Genomic DNA, 23,672 nt, shown 5'->3' on the forward strand with positions numbered 1-23,672 from the left:
GTTCTCCCTTTTTTACAGAGCCTAGAAATGCTAGGAGCGCAGTCACTAGTTCTTCCTATAAAGCAGCTTGAACTTGAATCTGTCAAAGTAAATTTTGTGTAATTATTGTTTGAAAATGAAATTATAATACTAGAAATAAACATCCAATATTAGATTTTAAATTAAGACAAGTAATCCTTAAAGAAAAGTGTTAGGACGTATTTCTGTCTCAGTAGTGTGTTTGTCTGTCTGTCTGTAGCCCAAGATCTTACTATCCGCTGGATCGACATGGTTCTCCTTAACAATGTAGCTTCTTATTGGTCCTGCAAATTATTAGGGTGGAGGGTACCACCCCCTGACCAAAAGAAATTGCCCCCAGAAAAAATTAGTGATACTGATATACAAATTCTATCTATATATATAAAGAAGATTAAGCTTGAACTTTAAAACTGTCAAAGAAATTTGTTAAATTAGTGTTTGAAAATGAAATTATAATACTAGAAATAAACATTCAATATTAGATTTTAAATAAAGACAAGTAATCCTTATTTCTGTCTTATTAGTGTGTTTGTCTGTCTGTGGCCCAAGATCTTATAATCCGCTGGACCGACATGGTTCTCCTTAACTAGGTAGCTTCTTATTGGTCCCGGGAATTATTTCCCAGAAAAATAGCCCTAAAAAGAATTACCCCCAAATTTAAAAAAAAAAATTTCTTTAAATTTATTTTTTTTAAATGTAAATCCAAATCCTTTTGATTCTTAATAAATCTGGCAACTAAAACTAGAAGGCACTTGGCACTTTGTTTATGTGAAATCATGGAAATCGATAGCTGTGTTTATACAGTTCTAAATAATTGCTTTCACAGTAGCAATATCAAATTCTTTAGAAGTGATAAAGTAGCAAAGCTAGAAAATATGTCTTTTTACTGTTTTGTATCAATAAATCAAAATCAAATCTATTTTCTGATGTTGCATAACTTACTAGCGGCTACGCCCCTAGCATTTAGGGGCTCAGTATTTGAAGGTAAGAAAACAATATGTTAGAGTAATCCCAAGTTTTTACACTGAAAAATAAAATAGCCTTAAACCACTTTGGTATCTATGTGAAGCCTCTCCTAAATTGAGAAATTAGTCGGTCCAGTAGTTAAATTACAGAAGAAAAAAATAACATTCCCGTAAAGATTTTAGAATTATAAATGAGGAGATTATAACCAATATTGATAGCCCCTAGGGTCCGAAGGCCAAGGCTAACAAAACAGGTATTGAGGAAGGGAGCGGTTGTGACACTTTTTGAAACCAAAACTACAGGAATTTAACTTAAGAAGAGTTACAGAACTGAAATTTGGAATGAAAGAGGTACAATGTGGAACTGTGAAGAAAAGTTGGTGAAACCGCCGCTATCGCCGTTTCCCACCTAAAAACAATTCAGCGATAGCGGTGGTTCTTCCACCGTTTCTTGACAGTTCTACATTGTACCTCTTTAAAGCACTGCCATACCAAATTTCATTGCTGTAAATCTTTTGTTTAGTTAAGTTCCTTTGACTTTTAGTTTTGGTTTCGAAAAGTGTTACAACCGCCTCCCCCCTTTTATAATACATATATATTAATATTCGTGGTAAAATATCTGTTGATGATACATATTTCAGTAAAGCTGAGATACCTGTGGATATAAATCTTTTAAAAAGATTTATTCCATTGACCCAGTCCTAAACCCCTGGGTAATATATATTTGATTTTAGAACTAAATTAAAGTTCTTAGAAGAAAATCTTAAATTTTGATTTTTTATTTTTGCAAATCAATAAAATCATAAAATATATTTGCATTATCATGTAATTCTAAAATTATTTGGAACGATTATAGACTTTTCTAAGTAAAAACTAAAAAGTTTTAAATGAATCTGACAATTTCATCGGCTATATAATAAATATTGTTAAATAGATAAATAAAACAAATCTTTAATACCAAAAAAAAAATCAATCATTTCTCTCCCAGAATGATAGCATAATTTTATGAATGGATTTAATATCACTTGGATCTTACACCAAATTATCATAAAAATAAAACTTGTAGCAAGCTAAAATAACGATCCTTCCATTCAATCCCTTTACCCCATCCTCCCCAGGCCTACTGAATGAACGAACTGACCAATAAATGATGTTCATGTCAATGTGGCCTAAATTGACGACATTGTCATAATATCCACGTTTATTTTACATCCATTATTTATGCAATATTCACAAAAGATTAAAAAATTAGACAGATAATATCTAAATTATTACATCTTGCTATAATTAAGAAACCAAAAATAAAATAAAGTTCTAGGAGTTTAAACTTGAAATTAAAATCTGCTAATTTTTTTATTGTTATATTTTTAATTTTGCAATTTTATTCTAAAAATAAAAAAAATAAAAATATTTTTAATGAAAATAAATCTCTTCGGGAGTTGCATCCCAGCAAGCATGTTATAGTTATACACAATCAAAATTTGCATAAATCTGATTAATAGATTTTTATACCTTCCTATAGCTGTAAATAAAACTAATATTTTATTTACCTAGAAATTGTTTCATATATCCCTTTTTGCATTAACTAAATAGTAAAATTTTATTTAACCAGAGTTAAAGAAATGAATTGTAAATTATGTTCTAGAATTTAGAGATTTAATGAAATAAAATAATAACTATACAAAAATTCAATTTATGAACTCAACATTAACCAGGCAAAAATTTCGAACTAATGATGTTATTATTTACAGGAGAAAAGTAATAAAGAAGGATGACAATATCCGTACACCCGAAGCTCTGAAATGGTGAGACAAATAAACATTAACTCTTGTAGAGTGTCAGAACTGATTAAGCAGAATATAAATATATATGTTATAACAAAATTGTAAGTAAACTTGTTGCAAAACTGTTAAACACAGGATCTAGTTTTACTTACTGAATGAACAACTATAACTTTCAAAATTCCCAACTATTATAATTTGCAAATGGCAACACTCTCTAATTTGGCAATACCGACTGAACTATAGCACTTACCCGAAAAATAGGGTGTAGTGATGAGTGCAGAACTCTTTTGTGAATTACATGCGAGATTTTCTCTAAATTTGCATTTGCATTGTAAAATTTTCACCCCGAAACAGTTTAGCCATGCAATGTACAGAGGATAGGCAGTTTTCAGGGCAGCGAGGAAATTGTTGTAAAAAACCGACCGCTTAATTAATAAGTAAATAACCAGGTTTAGCCTGTAAGGTACGAGATCTTATTGAAGTGTTTCTCTGAAACAAATCTTGCTTACTGATGTGCAAGAACATGTGGAAAAAAGACAACCAACCAACCTTTGTCTGAAAGTCCTAACCGTACATAGTAAATAGCTGCAATGGTTTCTGACCTAGGTAATCCCATCCTCTACTCTACTATTTATATCGCACACCTTATTAATAAGAACCATTTTAGTTATGAAGCGGTGTTTAGTGTCAAGATTCGAACCTTTTACCTTCCCGACAACAAGCGGTTACGTCATGTTTTACGCCAAAGTGGCGGCTGCCAAGTCCTGCTTTCTAGACCCAAGAAAGCGGAAGGCATTAAATATACTGCAGAGCTTCATTCAAGATGTCAAACTTTGACATGCTTCAGTGAGATATAATTTTCTAGTTTTCTATAATGTATATTAGCAATATTAAATAAGATCTTCGTACGTCTATACTTAACAAATCTTCTCCCCTTTCTTTCCTCAAAATATTAGTTACAAATTAAGATTTGTATTGATAAACGTTCACTGCCAATTGTCCTATCTTTGACTTTGTAGTGATAAACAAACTTAATACAAATAAATGAAAGCTTGGCTGCATTTCTAACGTTTAAATAGCGCACAATATGACTGCTATACCATGTATGGTTTCGCTTCAATAAATATTGTCATTCTTGATGATTCGTACTTTATTCAGGTATATAAAGGGATAAGACAATGCCAGAAAAATCCCCAATGATGTTACACAAATTTAGTAGTTGAAACGTTTGGACACTCAAATTAATGAGCCAACCAATCTAAATTGAATAAAAATCCACAAAGTTGTTCAGCCAACGAATAAGAAAATTATACAACTTTGGGGACTAGTGCAATTTACAGCCTAATTTCCCCTCCCTCCCTGACTTTATCTCAGACAGTGAGAGTCCAATCAAGTCTACAAGAAAATATTATTGTTTTCAAAATGTTTTCAATAAACATTTTGATACAGTGATACTAGATGATAAATTAATCTCCCTCACTTATTTCTAACTTTAAAATTATGCCAATAGGGTCAAGTAATTATTTGAAAAGGTTACCGATTAGTTTTGAAAGGATAATATCTACTTTTAGGAAAAAATAACCTATTTACATAAAATAAATATAAAATATAATACTATAAAACCAATAGAAATTTTGTGAAAATGAATAAACGCTAAAATTATTATGTGGCGTTGCACCGTAAACATTTTCCCTAGATTTTTGTTCAAAATTGCAATATTGGTATGAATGCAAAATGACAAAAATGTATCAAATTTTGTAAAAATTTTAATAAATGTAAAAAAGTGTTTACAAAGTATTTATATCTTTTCTTATGAGTTTCGGTTTATAATTTATTGGGATGAAGAAATGGATGGATCAGTAATATTTGACATAATATCATTTGACATAAATTCATTTCACATAAAACATTTGGCATAAAATCACTTCACATAAAGGTACATTTGACATAAAAACATTTGCCATAAAGGTACATTTGCCATAAAGGTACACTTCACATAAAAACGTTTCACATAAAGGTACATTTGACATAAAGGTACATGTGATATAAAGTTACATTTGACATAAAGGTACGTTTGATATAAAGGTACACTTGGCATAAAGGTACATTTGACATAAAGGTACACTTGGCATAAAACGTTTCACATAAAGATACATTTCAAAGTCTACCCGAGGTTGTCATTTTTTCCCCCGAGCATGGCAACCGGTGAACAGAATCTCAGTTCTGCACCACAAGCCTTGCACGACTGAAGTTCCCATGTCTATACAGTCATATTTATATGAAAATATTTTTAGAAGATTTTTGAATTTTTTTTTGAAGATTTTCTTTTAATAATAAATAAAAATTTCTAAAATCGTTTAAAAAATGGAAAATCTTCAAAAAAAAATTCAAAAATCTTCTAAAAATATTTTCATATAAATATGACTGTATAGACATGGGAACTTCAGTCGTGCGAGGCTTGTGGTGCAGAACTGAGATTCTGTTCACCGGTTGCCATGCTCGGGATACCTTTATGTAAATGTACCTTTATGTCAAGTGTACCTTTATGTGAAATGTACCTTTATGTCAAATGTACCTTTATGTCAAGTATACCTTTATATGAAATGTATCTTTATGCCAAATGTACTTTTATGCCAAATGAGTTTATGTGAAACGTTTTTATGTCAAATGTACCTTTATGTCAAATGAGTTTATGTCAAATGATACTTTATGTCAAATGTTTTATGTGAAATGAATTTATGTGAAGTGATTTTATGTCAAATATTACTGATCCGAAATGGATAAGGATTAATTAGGCAGCAGTGTTCTCTCCCTCATTAAAAAAAATAATGTATTGTTGTATCGTATGCATATCTTAATAAGAAACCCTCCGGGCAAATTTTACAAAGAATGGGAATAAATGCATGCATGTACAATTACATTTACCAGGACTCGACAGCCGCACGCCAGTCACCTGTAACACTTAGGGAAATCAATCTTTAGCAATTTTAAAAATCAGACGGAAGTCTAAATATAACAATCCTTCTTCGTTAAAAAATTTAAAGCTTTCAAACAGGTGCGAATTTGAGGATTCTTCGCGTCTGACACGCGGCTGCCGAGCCTTGACTTTTACTGTCAGATATTAAATTCTGAACAGAAAGATGAAAATACCTGCAAGTAAAGTTAGAACTTACAGTAAAAGGATTTAAATTTGTTATATATTTAATTATACTTTTTAAACGAAAAATATATATCTTGTGCCTAACTACACTATAAATATTTACGGCACACCTATATTATAGAGAAGACGCGCTTATAAAAAAGCCTCCCTTTCCATGTAAAAAACCACGAAAAATTGTACTATCTACTTTTACACATTCATAGACCACAGCAAAGTTCATAAACTGGATAAGGGCAGATTTGTGAAAATAGAGAAATTACAATGTTGAAATGGATATATTACTACTTGGATGTTGCAACAGATTTTCATGTACTCAGATGTAGTGATGCAAACAGCTGGCTAAGTCCAAGATACCCTCCTTCAAGTCCTTCCCATCCCTTTCCCTATCACTGGATGAACGAACTGACCAATAGATGATTTCCATATTTGCAACCTAAATTTATGAAATTTTTCTCCTGTCATAATATCCAATATTCATTGAAATTACAATCTGCATCAAATTAAAATTATGCAATTTCATTTTAGGGTTAAAATATTGTGATTCTATTAGGTAATAAAATGTGGTTATATATTACTACTGGATACGCCCCGAGACTTTAAGGTTTTTTTTACAGATTAGGGGAGAATTTTTTAAATTTATACTTTATAACTTTACATTTTTATATTTTTAAACATATTTTTTTATCAATTGTTTTGAAAATTATCCAAACACCCTAAAAAAAGCCTAAAGCCAACATAGGACCTGTGTCTATGTATATTCCCTGAAGAGTTGAGCCAAATCGATTCAGCGTTTACTAAGATCTTAAACTTCAGACGGACGTACGGACAGACATCACTAGTGTAGAGAGGTGAACACCTAAGAGGGTGTATCCATAATTAATTTGCCAGAGGGTGAATAAACCCCCCTTTCTGCACGCCTCTAAGTTAATGATAAATTAAAACTTGAAAATGAAAATTCCTACATTTCCTAAAAATTTAAATTAATTATGTGCATAAAATATTTCAGACAAAGTAAAAGATTAATTTCTATGATTGACACCCATGATATAAATTGTGGTTTTAGTTAAAACAGACTAGACACCCTAAGCTTTAACTTAGACATTTGACGGATAATTCATGTTTCATGTCTCAATCTTAATTAAACATTAACAAAGTAATTAAAATATAACCAGCTAATTGAAATAATAGAGAGAAAAAACTATTGCTAGAAATGCAAAATCGTGTACATGATTAGAAATAATTTTACATATACCTCAAAGATAAGTATTACTATCTTAATTTAAATAATTTGCAAGCTGAATTGACTTCAAATTTCCCCCTGTCCTAATATCCACGTATATTCTACATCCATTTTCAAATCACAGATGGGCTTAAATGAGTTTAATTTGCGAATAGAAACTCATCGTAATTCATTGACAATAACAAAGATATATTTTTTATCATGATTTTTCAAAACGTATTTTAGTCAAGGTTTTAATCAACAATGTCTTCCAAGTACAGCATGTTGACTTAGCGGTTGCGCCCATAGAGTTCTCTAAATGCAGGGGAAAATGAGGTCTCCTTTGGTATAAATAGGAAAAGAATCTTTTGGAGAATGGGGGAATTTTTTCTATGAGTGATTCCTCTTCGAGAATGAAAAAAATCTTCCGAGACCTAAAAGAAGCTTTATTGCAAAGAAGAGCAATATCGATAGAGTAAGTTTTTTGATTGACCTTTACCCCTGTGACTATTAATCTAACCCTCCTGTAATTAGCGTTAAACCTACCGCGGTATATAAAAAATCACTACAGATTTTTAGATATCTTAGTGGTTTGAAAGACAGATTAACACTAACACACATTTCTAGCTTATTTAGAACATAGGTTATTAATTTATGAAAAATAAACTTGCTGTCCTTGAATTTGTAAAATGGGAATCACACCCAAGTGAAATGTTGACCCGATCTCTTCCTGCCATAAATCATCTTTAAAAGCGAATCTTATATATAACTAGAATCGATCCATCCGTCCGTACGTACGTAACTGTCAGCTCTTTTCATTAATTTAAACATGCAAGAATCATCCTATCGATATCAAACTGGCATGCTGATTCTTAGAACAATAAGTTACGATTCAGAAAGCTAACCGTTACGGATGTACGGACGGATTGACCTATAATTATAGAAAAGCTTTGCTTTTAAAATGAAAGTATCCCCTTTTACTGTATCCAATATTTACGCAATTTTGCAACAAATTTGTGTACAATTTCGTTTAGACTTAAAAATTATGCTCTGCTTATAAAGCTCTGACAAATTACAAGATTTATCGTTCGTTTGCACTTCCCTCTGATTTTAGAACTTGCATTTATGGGTGTTGTCTTACTTGTTAAAAAATCAACTCGACATCCTTGAATTTGTAACACGTAAATGCAATTTTAACCTAGTTTCTTCCTATAATAAATCTTTTTACAATCTAGATCTTGTGATTTACCTTTCTAGATATACGATAACAAGGATGAAAACATTCATTAAAGCAAAGCGCTGAAATCAAGCGGTTGAACAAACATGAACACTTGTAGAGTTTTAAATCTTGATAAGCAGAAAATTTATTATTTAAAGGTTTAAACTTGTTTATAAAATTGCGTAAATACAGGATTCTGTTTCAGGACATACTTACATGTTTAGAACTTAAATTTAGAGATGCTTCGCTTAAGATATTGTACCTTGTTGTCCTAGCAATCATTATTCCAAAAATCGATGAATATAATAATTTTAATACCTTTAAAATATTTGTTAAAAAAGTTAAAGTTAAAGATTTACTACGCTTTCTAAATCGTACCTAACTGTTACAGGAATTAATTTACACAGTTTGAAGTCGATAGGAAAATTCTAAAATTCGAACATGCCTAAATTGACGATAATAGCTGACTATTACGCACTGACGGACGGACACTTATTATGATTATAAATAGAAAATCTTCGCTTTAAAAAACAAGTTGGCCTTTAGCATTATGACCTACTTAATAAGCATTTCATCGAGCTTTTCAGAGTTTTGCATTTGTTAAGAATAATTAAGTTTAACTTTAACTTTCTTATTTTTGAAGTTATAAGAACATTTTTTTCAGAAAATGTTATTTTTATGTAAATTTTGTATTAGAAAACTCAAAACATAAAATGCGACGGCGACAGCTGTAAATGGCAGCTGCACGACGGGACAACAGCAGGCGATGATAATTCTATGTGTTACGCCACAGTTGTGGGTAATTATTATCTTATGTTTTAGTTTCGAAAATATTTTGATTCTTTTTACATTAGCTCTTAATAATTACACAATATTTTCTTTATAAATATTTAGATATTGGTTGACAAATAATTCCAAAAATTAGCATATCATTTTGACTAATTATTGAACGAAGGGAAATCCCCTCAAGGGTAAAATTTCCTACCCTAACACTTCATATTAGATGAATCATTTTGTATTAAGTAAAATGAACATATTATGTACAGATTTTCTTTGGAAATTCCAACATAATAAAACTTATGAAACACTAAAAGAAGGTGTATCAACTTTTTTTTTATAGCTATCCGGTTCTTTTAGTAAGTAGTAGATGTAAAATTTTTCATAGAATTCAGATATGCAATCGGTTTTTTTGTAGACCTCTTATTTTTTAAGTAATTTAAGTTTTTAAAAAAAAATTAAGTCGATTTTAAGGTACTAAAATGCAACAAAAAAAATAAAGAAAATGGCCATTATGAACAAAAATAGTAAGATCTTTAATTTGACACCTTACTTTTTCAATTCTGTCAGGTAATTATTGAAAAAATCGATTTTTTTAAACCCACGAGAATAAAATCTTTGAACTTATTTTTTTCATTCCCCAGGCATAAGAAATAGGCATTATATATACTGTTAGAATGAGAAAAGTATTACAAATCCATTCTAAGCAAAATTGAAATAAAAAGTTTACAATATAGTATATAAACTACAATAAAAGGAATTATATGAAAATATCATATTATATTATACTGGCAACGCCTTAATTCTTGAATTGAGTATAAAAATGGGAAGGGGGTAAAGAGGGGGTAAAGAGGGGGTAAAAAAGAGAAGACAAAAGTGTTGCCTAAACAAAAAATATAATTGGCCATTTGTTTATTTTTAATTTTTTTACTTTTTTTCAATTTTGCTTATAATGGATTCGTAATATTTTTCTGATTCTAAAGGTATATATGAACCCATATTTTTTTAGCTGTGAAATGATAAAATTAAGTTCAAAGTTTTTATTGTCGTGGGTTTAAAAAAATCAATTTTTTCAATAATTACCTGACAAAATTCAAAAAGTAAGGTGTCAAATTAAAGATCTTACTATTTTTGTACATAATGGACATTTTCTTCCTTTTTTTTGTTGCGTTTTAGTACCTTAAAATCGACTTAATCTTTTTTTTAAAAACTTAAATTACTTAAAGGGAGTGTGAACGTAAAAATTTCTCATCTGATTATCAAATCTTAACATTTACTAAGCACATTTCACTACACTGATCAACAAAAAATGTCCTATTCACAAAAATATCCAGAGATAATGCCTTGATTTTATGGTATTTTGAGAGGGAAAAAGGAAAAAACAGGGAAAATCTGAACGTTTTTGTTTCTTATAATGTTTGTAGTGATATTTAACTAGTCATATATAGTTGAAACAATTTACTTACTGTTAAGGATTTATTTTATGCTATAAAATTGCCAATTCGTTTTTTTATAACGTAGTAATTAGGTAATAAAGACATATTTTAAATTCGTATTATTGACAAAAAAAATACCTCACTGTCTACAAAGGGTTGAATCTCATAGGTTATATAAAATAATAATATCCTTTTTTATTGTGTTGAACAATAAATAACCCACTTTGGAGAATTAGTTTACACTTTTATCAGACTGTTTATAAAGAAATATTACATCTTTATTATTTACAAATTTGTAATTAAAGGTGGGCGAGAGATGGGCCATTTAAAGTTAATTGGATACTAATAAAAAACCTGTTTTTGGCTTTGTTATTGTATTTGGTTTTCAATAAAAAAATATTGCTTATTTTATCAATTTCTAAGTAACTATACATTGGATTAAAGCAAGGATTATGTTAAAAGTCAGCTTAACTGTTAGGAAAAATCTAGAACTATGTGAAAAAGTTTAATTTTAACTATAATGGGAGAAAAAAGCAATTTAATGCACATTTTATATAATAAGGAAAATTTCTTCCTTTCCCCGTACCTTATAAAAATCGTCAGAAAAAGCCGTTTTTTAAGCAAACAAAAGCGCGTTTTGCTCTATCTGTGAGATATTATGAATGAGATAATGTTAAGATTTGATATTAAGATGAGAAAAATTTACGTTCACAGTCCCTTTAAAAAATAAGAGGTCTACAAAAAAAAACGATTGCATATCTGAATTCTATGAAAAATTTTACATCTACTACTTACTAAAAGAACCGGATAGCTATAAAAAAAAAAGTTGATACACCTTCTTTCTCAAATTGTTACACTCTGTGTACTTTACCAAATCAAAAGATACAAAATAAATTAGAGGAATATTTCAGAGATCTAAAGGGATAAGAAAATGGCCGAAAAATTTATGTAGACTCTCAATGATGGCGCACAAAAATATCCCTTTTGCAGATTACAATAAGTGTTTAAAACGTTTCGTCACTTTATGAACCAACCTTTCAAAACTCAAAAAAATTCCCAAAGTTGTCTAGCCAACAAATAAGAATAGTTATTTCTCGTATCGTATTATAAACGGCTTTCCGCGGATATAGAATGTACAATTATAAGATTAAAACTAGTTTTTTTAGCCCCGTGGTGCCGAAGGCACCGGCTAAAAAAACTGGTTTTAATCTTATGATTGTACATTTCTATATTCGTAGAAAACTGGAAATAATACGATGCTAGACATAGTTTTTTCGTATGGATGAGAACCGGTTCCTATCCATCGGATTCGAATGAATACGAGAAAACGTTATTATAAAACTCCCTAGGAATATTCATATAAAAATAAATCTTAAATCAACCGCTCTGACATAAGAAATATCAATCACCTTTGTAACAGATTTATGAAACAGTTATTTATATAATTCTGTCTGAAGTTTGAAATAGCCTTAAAACAAAAGACAGCATCCTTCAAAGCACAATTAAAATAATTAATATGTTCTGCCTTAATTTGACATGACAACAAAAACTAAAACAAAACTGAATAGAACAATTTTAAGTAATAACAACATTGATATAGTTTCACTATTCAATGGTAAACAAGCCACCCCCCCCCCCCATTCTATTTTCTTGCACTTGCCATTAGGGTTCCTAAATCTTACTTAACCTAACCTAAATTTGCATTACAATTACATTTTGTAAATAAAACATGGATTAGATGGAGGTAGGGTGGGATTCTAGGGTACCCCATTGGTGATTGGTAGGATATTGCCATAACAGTTAGTAATTGTATCAATATGTATTTATCAATCGTTACAATTTCATTCTTAAGACAAAGAAAAAGTTTTTTATTAGAAAATGTCATTTCTAAATTGCTTTTATTTTTGACGGGGATTTAAAAACTCTTTTATATCATAAATTCAAAAACTGTTATAGAAACAAACTGTACTTTTTTTTAGAATAGCGTTACAAACGGAATATAAAACACTGCATGTCAGCAGTGGTCACTTTTATTGAAAACTTGTGAATCGGTGGTGCAGGCACCACCTAAAAAATTTTATTCTACGTTATCTCACTTCTGAATATTAACCCTATTCTTCCATTGACCTATCCCCGACTATTAACCTTTTTTCTTCCATTGACCTATCCCCAACTATTAAACTTTTTTCTTCCATTGACCTATCCCCGACTATTAATTTTCTTTTCTTCCATTGACTTATCCCCGACTATTAATCTTTTTTTCTTCCATTGACCTATCCCCGACTATTAATCTTATTTCTTCCATTGAGCTATCCCCGACTATTAAACTTTTTTTCTTCCATTGAGCTATCCCTGAATATTAACCTTTTTTTCTTCCATTGACCTATCCCCGACTATTAACCTTTTTTCTTCTATTGACCTATCCCCGACTATTAACCTTTTTTCTTCCATTGACCTATCCCCGACTATTAACCTTTTTTCTTCCATTGAGCTATCCCTGAATATTAACCTTTTTTTCTTCCATTGACCTATCCCCAACTATTAAACTTTTTTCTTCCATTGACCTATCCCCGACTATTAATTTTCTTTTCTTCCATTGACCTATCCCCGACTATTAATCTTATTTCTTCCATTGAGCTATCCCCGACTATTACCTTTTTTTCTTCCATTGACATATCCCCGACTATTAATCTTATTTCTTCCATTGACCTATCCCCGACTATTACCTTTTTTTCTTCCATTGACATATCCCCAACTATTAACCTTTCTTCTTCCATTGACCTATCCCTGACTATTAATCTTATTTCTTCCATTGACATATCCCCGACTATTAACTCTTTTTCTTCCAATGACCTATCCCCGACTATTAACTCTTTTTCTTCCATTGACCTATCCCCGACTATTAACCTTTCTTCTTCCATTGACCTATCCCCGACTATTAATCTTATTTCTTCCATTGAGCTATCCCCGACTATTAATCTTATTTCTTCCATTGACCTATCCCCGACTATTAACTTTTTTTCTTCCATTGACCTATCCCCGACTATTAACCTTATTTCTTCCATTGACCTATCTCCGACTATTAATCTTATTTCTTCCATTGAGCTATCCCCGACTATTACCTTTTTTTCTTCCATTGACCTATCCCCGACTATTAATGATTTTTCTTCCATTGAGCTATCCCCGACTATTAATCTTATTTCTTCCATTGACCTATCCCTCAATCTCTCTCTTTCTCCGAACCGTACTACAAATCAAGTTACTCATAAAGATTACTACGACTTTTATAGTTTCGTTTATTCATCATTTTTTAAAGATTTAATTTCCCTCTCTCTCACTTCCCTTTTCTTCCGTCTTTATTTTAATTTCATTATTTTTATTTAAACCGTATTTATAATTTTGTCTCTCTTTCTTTAAAATATTTTAGGATCCTAATGTTTTTTGTTTAAAATTATCGTCCTGTAAGGGTTAAACTATTTAGCTGAATGTTAAATTTTAGTTTAATATCTGAACACATTCGGGCGCGTCGCTAGTATCATATTACATTAAAACTTAGTTTTCCTTGATTTACTACATTATAAACTTAAATTTTCTATTTTATGAATAGAAATTTAATACTTCAATATAATTTGAATAGCAACATGAAATAAAAAATTTAATTTATTCTTCATAGAGTAAAATAATGGGTCTTATCATTCTGGTCATTGAGAGTTTATTATTGATTATAGAACCAGTAGGAGTTTTAAACATCTGACCTTTGGAAAACTTGAGCTCATTTATAGACAGTTATTTCCTATATAGATCTGTCATGGATCTTGATGCAATACAGCAGGCCGTTTTGTAAATGTTAAAAATTGGAAGATTTCATTAATTAAAAGTAATCGCAAATATAAGTATTAAATAATATATCCAGTATGGCTTCGAAACCGATTAATATCCGCTGGGTTAGAAGCGGTTCTCAGCAATACTGAAAATCGTGTATAGCATCGTATTACAGACAACAATCCACGGATATTAAAATAAAAATCATGAAATTAATATCAGTTTTTTCAGCCTTAACCTTCGGCTTGAGCATTATAATCAAAATAAATATTATTTAGTAAACTCCTCAAAACATCAAAAGTTTTTAAAAGTTTTTCTGGAAAAATAATAGTAAGAAAAAATATAAGATTAATGTCTTGGTTTTAAAAAATGCAACGTAATAAAAAAACCAATAAATCAATCATTACTGTTTTGCAGTTGATGAATATTACAGTCAAAATAAATCAACAAAGAAAAAAGCATTAAATAAAAATACAAAGAAAGATAATAGAAAAAGGTATTATGTATGTATGCCTGTCTGTTTGTTGCTGATATCTGAACCTATTATGTTTTCATTTTTAGGAAACTTTTATATACATAGATCATGGAAAAGTTTTTTTTAAAGCTAGTTAGGTTTTAGTATATCAATCATTCAAGAGGTATATCATTAAAAATAAAAATAACCCTTCCAACCCCCTTCCCCCCTTGACCAAAAAAGTTAACATTTTATTTCCAGAACTGAAATATATGCGCTTGAACCAGATGCAGAGGTAAAATGTAAAATCAAAAGCCTAAATTCGCTCGTTGAAACAAAGAAACACTTCTAAAAATACATTTTTAACTTGCACTTGTATAATTTACTAAACAGATTCAGGGAAAGGAAAGTAAATGTATTGAAAAAAGTAAGATACAATTTTTTTTTTGAAAATTAGTAAAGGATAGCACTGATCCGCTGAATTAGCCTATTTGTTTTAACATATAGGCTTGGTGTCAAGAAAGTGTCGTAGTCGAGTCTGTACAACACTTCGTTATTCTAGAGACGCATAAATTAAATTGTTAAATTGAACCTCATTTATCGGTCAATTTGTTCATTCAAGAGAAAGGATGGGTTAAAAGGGGCGGGTGAAGTGTATCCTTATTTAGCTAGCTGGGAGTATTACTTTATCATAGTACATAAAATTCTGGTGCAACATCCAAATAATAAAACATCGATTAAATTAACATGATTTAATTTATAATTGAATTTAGTGTTTGAGAAGGGTGTAATGAAGGAAGGGATAATAAAAGGATACTAAAATTAATAAGAATTATATATCTAATAAATTAAATGCTCTAGCATTTTTTCATAAAAATATTATAGAATACAATTGTATAATTGCTTAGATTACTAGTTTATAATATGAAAGTAATTTTAAATTAACTTTTTTAGATTTTACCTTAGATAGTTTGAATTTTGGGTGATGATTAGAGTAAAATTAATTTGATTTTCTAATCCCTATAGGAAATTTGACCACCTGTGCAAATGTATTGATGTTTAGTAGGGAGCATCTTGAGAAAAAGGGAAGTAAATAGGGGGCTAGTAACTAATATAGGGCAAAAAATTAAAAACCTTTACATAATGTACAAAATCTAATTAATTGTAAATAGATATTCATATAAATTAATCTTGATGTATATTTGCTAGCTTTGGATGTATTTATGACATATAATTGAAAAAGTATGGATGTGTAAATGCCAGTGTCAGATGTATGTTTGACAGATGTATAAAAATATTGGATGTATTTTTGCCAGTATTGGATGTATTTATGGCATGAGAAAAAGTAAACATTTTGCCAAAAATACATCAACTGTAAATTTGCTGGATGTGTAATTGCTATAGCCCCGATTTTTTCTGTGGATTTTCTTCTCTGTCCATTCGCAGGACCACATTTTGGTAGTACACAATACACTTCCAGGGATAAAGGACAATAAACATTTATTTACTCTCCCTCTCCTCCCTGCCATTTTAATATATAATTTCTACTTTTGGAATATTATAAAAATTGGGGTGAAAGAAAGGTTGTATATTAATTAAAAATGCAGTTGTCCTGTCCATTTCCTCACTGTGCGTGCATGCCCTCAGCGCTCCTGTTATAGTGGACGTATTCAGGGATGAAGGAAAAATCATGGTTCAATTATTGTTTACCCTTTTTCTTCCTTAAAATATCTTTATAACGATTTTAAGTCTGAATTTCAAAAAATATGAAGAAGATAAAATTATCCCGAAATTTTCTATCGTTGCATCCCTGCGTCGTATCTCTCCCAAATCCGTTAACTAAATTTTCTGATTTGCGCACCAACAAAAGAAAATTGTAAAATCATTGCCATATAAAATGTTGTATGCTAGTCGCTCTTGTCATACTTTTTGTTTCAAAGTATAAGCATATTTATTTTGGTCAATCTGAATTTTTTTACATCAAAATTTAACGAGCTGTATGTAACTCTACCCACGTGGTAGGGACCTTGTGCCGTCTTTCAATTTTGTCTTTGAATATCACAGAAATACACAGCCAAGTCGCTGCAAAAGAGCAAAAACAATTTGCTAGCAGACGAAAAAGGTTTTACTACTTGTGTCAGTTAGTTGTCTGGGTTATAAATCTATACTTATTCAGTTAATATCTATAAAAAAAAAATACTAAATACAATTAAAGACAATTAAATAATCCAAGAGACGGGAGATGGTGCCCAATGAATACATGCCCCCTCCCTTTTCCAAGAAAAAATGGAAATAATAACCCCCATTTTTTTCCCTAAAGATGCGATATATCACTCCCCTCCCTAAAACCTAAAACTAATTAATTGTTCTATTTCGTTTTATAGAAGGATCCTAAAAAATTTAAAATCAACACACTTTATTTTTTTTTGTATCAAAAAATATTTTAAAATTGTCCTACCTCAATTCCTTAGAAGCACCACAAATTAAGATAACTTAAAAAATGTCACATACTAATAAAACCACTGATAACATATACGATAACTTCAAAACCATTGAACTCAAATACTAAACTAACCTTATATTAGGACATTTTAGTATTATTTAGTTTATTAAATGAAGGGTGGGTGGAGGGTGGAGGGGTGGGGGTGTAATACTAATATTAGTATTTATACGTTTATGCAAAATTCTAGTAAAAAAAATAGGCATCACCCCGGAAATTTAATTTTACTGAAGCAGCATACATAAATGCGATTTATATTTAAAAGTAACAGAATGTTTGTCTGTCTTTACGAAAGGATCCAACAAATCACTGAACCGATATAGTTCTCCATTATAAAAAAACCTCCCCCACTCCCTTCCCCCCATATGATAATATATTTTTATGTATTCTATTAAAAACTTAAATTGAAAATTTTGGGGGGGGGTCATCCCTTCCCCTTTCCAAGTATCCTTAGTAGATGCGTCCAGCTGCGTAGCCGCTAGTTTAATATTATATTGCTAAACAAACTTAGCGGTCTTACAGCTCTTAACTCAACCCCCCCCCCGCCCGGCCCCCTCCGCTATCTAGCTTGATAAAGTATAAAGTTAGCAAAGTGTTAAAATTACATTTTTGTATTTATACTTCAAGGGATTATGTTGACCTTTCTCATCCCCGTTTCAATTATCATACAAATGGATTTAGAATATAAGTGGATATTATGACAGGGGAAAATTGTCGTCAATTTAGGTTGCTAACAAGAACATCCCATTGATCAGTTTGTTCATCCAGTTGAAAGGGTTCGGGTTGGGTAAAGCGGAAAGATGGGGTTGGGGGGGGGGGTCGTTAGTTTAGCCAGCTACAAGTTTCACTTTATTAGAGTACATGATAATCTGGTGTAAGATCCAACTAATAATTGATCAATTATTCTACCCTATGGCAAAACTTCTGATTTGCAGCGCAGTAACTCTAAAAATAGACACTTTACATGTTTAATTTCAAATTTTCATGTTCGTCATTGTTTTATTCTTGGATGCTTAGTATCTCTATAAGTCTCTCCCTAACATGATGGAAAGACTGACTAGTGGATTAATTAATTAACTTCCATAACAAAATTTCGTCCTTTTAGTGGAGAAATCTACTTTATATCTCAATTTGCCCAAACAAAAATTTATAACTACACAGCTTAATATAAAAAAATATGTTACATAAGCTAAAAATATTTTATAATTGATGTTGAAATGGTTATAAAACTTTACTTACTTTCTTTTCCCACTTTCGGGCGAAGGCAATGGATAAAAAATATACGTGGATATTATGACAGGGGAAAAATTGTTGTAAATTTAGGTTTGGAGGGAAAGGGATAAGAGAGTGGATTATTTTAGCCAGCTAAAGTTTCACTTAATTAGAGTCCATGATAATCTGGCGTAAGATCGAAGTAATAATAAATCTATTGTTGAAGGCTATGGTCCAACAGATATACAATGACAAACAAAAGAGAAGTGACAATTTTAAAGTTTTTTTCTTCATATAAACTAAAGATGTTACAATTTTTAAAAGTGAAGCTTTTTTATAATTATTTTCGATCCGTCCGTCCGGAACGGTTAGCTCTTTTCGTAAATTAGACATGTTAGAATTGTCCTATCTATTTCAAACTTAGCATGGTAAAATTAACGGAAACTTATGTGACCTACTAATGGATAAAGGATATACGTGAATATATTGACAGTGATTTTTTTTTGTCAATTTAACTTGATAATATGGACCTCATTCATTGGCCAATTGGTTCTTCTAGGAGGAGAGTAGAAGATGGGTTAAAGGGGGTGGACGAGAAGTTTCGTTATTTTAGCCTGCTGCGAATATTACTTTATCAGAGTACATAAAATCATCGTACAATATAAAAGTAATAATATAACGATGATCTACTGTGTAAATTATCTTTAATACTTGGGGGGTAAATTTTGGGGGGGGGGGATAAAAAATTTACCCCTACCAACAGATTTCAGGGGTGGTAATTACCCCCTCAAGCAAATTTTACCCCGGGATAAAATTTTAATTTTGGTGAGGGGAAATTTGCGGCGCGCTTCGCGCGCCATTTTACCCCCCCAAATAAAAAAAGCTTGGACACCCCTGCCCGCAGCATTTAGTGGCTCTCTATTCGATGAGGAAGGGTTAAAATTGTCTTTTGCAATATAATTATCTAGGGTCAATGTTAGGCCAACTTAAAATGAAGAACACAATCGGTTCAGTGGTTAGCGAGGTTCTAACGGATCTTTATTAAAAAACATAGTTCTTTTTTTAAGAGAATGGCTTACTGGCGAAATTTGTACACATTTTATAAATGAATGAAATATTTTTATGTAAACATTGAGAATTACACAAAAGTAGAAAGGGACCAGTCTTCAGAATAAAAATAATATTGCCTTATATAAAAAAATAAATATTCTTTTTTCTTCTTTTTATTGTTAGTATTTTGGGTGCATTACCTCCACCCCCCCCCCCCCCGCAAAAAAAAACATAAAACAAACCCAAAAATGTCGTGTTTTACAAATCAGATAATTTTTAGACATTTTAGACAAAATTCTCAAATTACAGAGTGGGAAATTCACCCCCTTAAATGTTACCCCTTACAGATAAATTGTCAACCACCCTATCAGCCCCCCTTTAATTTCAGAAAAAAAAGCTTAAATGAAGATGTCCTTCGCTTACTTATACCTCTAATCCTGAAGTTTATTGTTCTAATGCAAATGTTGCGCATTCTAATTCTTTCACAGAGTTGACAAATATTTATAGAGAGACAATGCAATTAGAAAATTATTAATTGTTGGTGCTTTTCCTTGCAGAACCTATCGAGCACTGAACTCTTCATATTTCGCAATGTTTTCGATCTAAATTCAAATACCAGGGAATTCCCATGCTTTAAACCAACTTAACTTCGTCATATGCAGTGTGTTTTTTTTTCATTAAAATAAAAGTATTTTAATTTTAATCCACTTATTTTTTTCTGATATGAGAATCCCCACGTCATTGAGAAATTTAGGTATTGATGATTAATTTTTGATAGGGGTAAGTGGGTTAAATTACCCAATACTTCTAGTTAAATTAAAAAGCACACACTATAGTATTCATCCACCTATTAAGCATATTATGAAATATTTTAAACTTATTTTATGCAAATATATCGGTAGTTTTTATTTTTTAAAAGTCATGAATTCTTTTATTATGCTAAAAATTTTTATGGGAAATGCAATGCTTTTTATTTAAAACTAGATAACCATGAATAAAATAATTTGTGGAAAAGTAAGTTTTTGCTGCAAGAGCAACTAAGCAAGCAATATTTGGGAGAAATTTATCTTTAAATGCATTGAATTGAAAGTAGTTATAAGGATGGTATTACACTAATTGGTACAGCTAGATTTTGTCAATAATGTCTATAAAAATGCAGGAATCTAAAGAGATAAGACAATAACCGAAAAAATAATGTACATACGCAATGTTGATACACAAAATTAGTAGTTGAAACGTTTTGACACTCGACTTAATGAACCAGCCAATCAAATTGCAATAAAAGTCCCAAAAGGTGTCAAGACAACGAATTAGAAAACAGACTTGTGTAATAAATATCCCAAATCCCCTCTCTCCCGAAGTGTTGGTTTGACAACTGCAAAAAAGCCGCGAACAAGCCGCAAATTGTATACTGACCAAATAAAAAAAAATAGTTAAAAGCTAAACAGTCGGAATCCGTATTGCCCTTAATCTTTGCTAGCATCCTGTGTCCGCCAGAATGGAGATATTCCAAAAAAATTCAATCCATTTATAAAAAGTCAATTAATTATATTATATTAACACAGAGAAAAGAAGATGAAAAAAAACGAAGACGCCTCCTTTTCCCCGATCGTTAAGGGATAATAGCTTAAGAAGTACTATAGTTAGAACCAGTCCTTTTGACTACTCCCTTTCTGCACGCTAATGCTATTTAATAATTGGGGTGTCCCATAGAGTAGTGGTTAGCGCACTACGCTGTGGTTGGGAAAATCCGAGTTCAAATCCCCTCATAGATATTGCACTTGGATGACAAATGCTGTTGCAATTTGTCAAAATATAATCACGCAACCTTCCCTGTGATGCTTTTAGGTTGTAAGGAGGGAGATTTGTAGGAAGTTAGAATCCTACCTATCAAGCAACTGTAATCGTGCTTTCCCTCGTCCATGCTCCTCATTTATATGAGAGTACCATTAATTAGGGTGGCTTAATATGGAACACCTGCCAAAACTCTAGGCCAGGGTGATGTAATAATTGAGTAGCTTCCACGAGAATTGCGGGTCAGCTTGTCATGTAACATAGAATACACTCAGCTGTGCGCGAAGCTCACCAATCTAGGATTGGTCAAAGGATTCTCACCTCCAATCTCCTCGTGCATCTGAATCCTAACTTCAGAGAATCAAGGCTACATACATACATACACATTTAATAATTGAAAATTAAACAAAAATTAAAATTAAACATCGAATTTAATTTTTCGATCAAAAGACAATTTCATTAATGTTATCTAGCTGATGAGACCCTAGCTTTAGTGGCTTTGCATTCAAAGGGATAAGAAGAAGGAAGAAAAAATAGCCTAAAACCATCTTAAGGCTTAAATCTTGAAATTAAATAGTTTAAACACATTTAGATAGAGACCTATGTGAAGCTTCATTTAAAAGATACTCTCAATCAGTTTAGTATTTATTAAAATCTTATTGAAAGCTACATATAAACATAGTCTTACTTCTTTGTACATAAGATTCAATTTTTATTCATATGTTTGTTTGTTGTTTGCACTAAAAATAATTTTTAACTGAACAATAATAACTTATGTAAGTGTTGCTAACCGCTTGTTTAGGCGCTGAAAAAAGCACGTAAACAATCATATACATAAAGCACGCTTTAAAATGAGCGTTTGAAATATACAAACCATAAACATACATTCAACGACTACTGCAAAACTGTCAAGATGATGTTTAACTTTTTAATAAATCATACATAGTAAATAATACATGCACATTCCAGCATGGCTTTAAAACCCGCAGGATTAGAACCGGTTCTCAGCCATAATGAAAAACCATGTATAACATTGTACTGTATACAATTTTCCACAAATATTAAAATAAAAACCATAGAATTAATACATGTTTTCTTAGCCCGTGCTTTCGGCCCATCTTTATAATTTTCATATCCACGGAAAGCTGTCTATAATAAATAACTATTATATTATTTACTCACTTCTAGCTTATGAACCAGCTACTGAGCAACTGAAAGCCACTTATAATCACCTAGAGAGTTGGTACAGAACTGTTGGGGAGAGGGATACAATTGGTCGGAGAAAAACCATGCACCACCACCGCTGAAGTTTACTTAATTTAAGTGACGATACTACGCTAACACTGATTTGGGTGTTTGTACGTAACAAAAAAATTAGATTTAAATTTTCTTTTTTTTTCTGCTATAAAAAATATAATTAAAGCACATTGCTAATAAAATGATCCATGTAAAAGTGAAAAAATAATTATTTATTTTCTAATTTTAATTTGAGCATTACATTAAGATTTAGGCTAAATTCCCAATAAATTGTCAATTATTTCGTTAATTTTTAAGTGCACCGATACTTTTTCAACTCGATCTTGTAAAACCATTCACGCATTGATTGCTTATGATGAAATCAATCAAATTTCAAATAATTATTTTTTTATACAAATTGAAAATGTTCATTTATTGTACAAAATTGAGCATAATTAAATAATCATTTGAACAGTAATTTGTATTTTTAAAAATTAAATTACAATAAAAAAACTCAGTAAATTAAATTTCTTTATATAGTACTAGCAGCTGCTCCCCTAGCATCTAGTGGCTCTGTATTTGAATGGGTAGGAAAGGACATAAAAATAGCCAAAAACCATCCTGATACTGAAGAATCCCTAAAATGAAGAAATGTTAATGAAGAAATCTGTAGCTACAGACATTAAGACTACTTTAAGTAATATGAATTCGGTTTCAATAGTACTTGATTTTACACGATTTCCCCAATGGTAGTTGAATATCCACACTTTTCCCTAATGGTAGTTCAATATCTACAATAGTTTCCTATGGTATTTTCAAAAGAAAAACTTCTCTATGAACATCCCACGTCCTTAATGGATATCAAATTATTGTATGTTAGAGTTGTCCTTTTAATTTCAAACCTTGCATAACAATTACCAGAAAGTATTACGTTTATTTCAGTTTTAGGCTGTCTTGGCAAAATTTAATTTTTTTATGATTTTCATTTAACCCTTTTACAATGCTGATTCCCAGAATAATTAAGAA

At 30.9% G+C, this 23,672-nt stretch overlaps 1 protein-coding gene across 1 annotated transcript in view; it reads right to left on the bottom strand.

Moving 5' to 3' along the window:
* LOC145309196 (patched domain-containing protein 3-like) overlaps nt 1–22,728 on the bottom strand; it is a 67,558-nt gene extending 44,830 nt beyond the window's left edge. The window contains exon 1 of the mRNA XM_080150324.1: nt 22,593–22,728. The gene's annotated coding sequence lies outside the window, so the exon portion shown is untranslated. The remainder of the gene's footprint in view (nt 1–22,592) is intronic.
* Between the last annotated feature and the right edge of the window lie 944 nt (nt 22,729–23,672).

This window comes from Acartia tonsa, chromosome 2, assembly GCF_053477335.1.
Source record: "Acartia tonsa isolate MP-2025a chromosome 2, ASM5347733v1, whole genome shotgun sequence".
Lineage (NCBI taxonomy): Eukaryota > Metazoa > Arthropoda > Copepoda > Calanoida > Acartiidae > Acartia > Acartia tonsa.